Source organism: Rhinopithecus bieti, unplaced genomic scaffold (assembly GCF_001698545.2).
Source record: "Rhinopithecus bieti isolate Rb0 unplaced genomic scaffold, ASM169854v2 scaffold_74656, whole genome shotgun sequence".
Lineage (NCBI taxonomy): Eukaryota > Metazoa > Chordata > Mammalia > Primates > Cercopithecidae > Rhinopithecus > Rhinopithecus bieti.
Window position 1 is genome coordinate 1 of NW_016871999.1, and position 654 is coordinate 654.

The 654-nt window shown below is 39.1% G+C and overlaps 1 pseudogene across 1 annotated transcript; it reads left to right on the forward strand.

Moving 5' to 3' along the window:
* Nucleotides 1-6: 6 nt before the first annotated feature.
* LOC108525593 (reticulocalbin-2 pseudogene) lies at nt 7-650 on the forward strand (annotated as a pseudogene). The gene has a single exon (XR_001884300.1). The product of XR_001884300.1 is annotated as a reticulocalbin-2 pseudogene (transcript).
* The last annotated feature ends 4 nt before the right edge of the window (nt 651-654 follow it).

The following is a 654-nucleotide window of genomic DNA, read 5'->3' on the forward strand; positions in this document are numbered from 1 at the left end:
AAGATGTGGATGAGTATGTTAAACTCGGCCACGAAGAGCAGCAAAAAAGACTGCAGGCGATCATAAAGAAAATCGACTTGGACTCAGATGGCTTTCTCACTGAAAGTGAACTCAGTTCATGGATTCAGATGTCTTTTAAGCATTATGCTATGCAAGAAGCAAAACAACAGTTTGTCGAATATGATAAAAACGGTGATGATACTGTGACATGGGATGAATATGACATTCAGATGTATGATCGTGTAATTGACTTTGATGAGAACACTGCTCTGGATGATGCAGAAGAGGAATCCTTTAGGAAGCTTCACTTAAAGGACAAGAAGCGATTTGAAAAAGCTAACCAGGATTCAGGTCCCGGTTTGAGTCTTGAAGAATTTATTGCTTTTGAGCATCCTGAAGAAGTTGATTATATGACGGAATTTGTCATTCAAGAAGCTTTAGAAGAACATGACAAAAATGGTGATGGATTTGTTAGTTTGGAAGAATTTCTTGGTGATTACAGGTGGGATCCAACTGCAAATGAAGATCCAGAATGGATACTTGTTGAGAAAGACAGATTCGTAAATGATTATGACAAAGATAACGATGGCAGGCTTGATCCCCAAGAGCTGTTACCTTGGGTAGTACCTAATAATCAGGGCATTGCACAAGAGG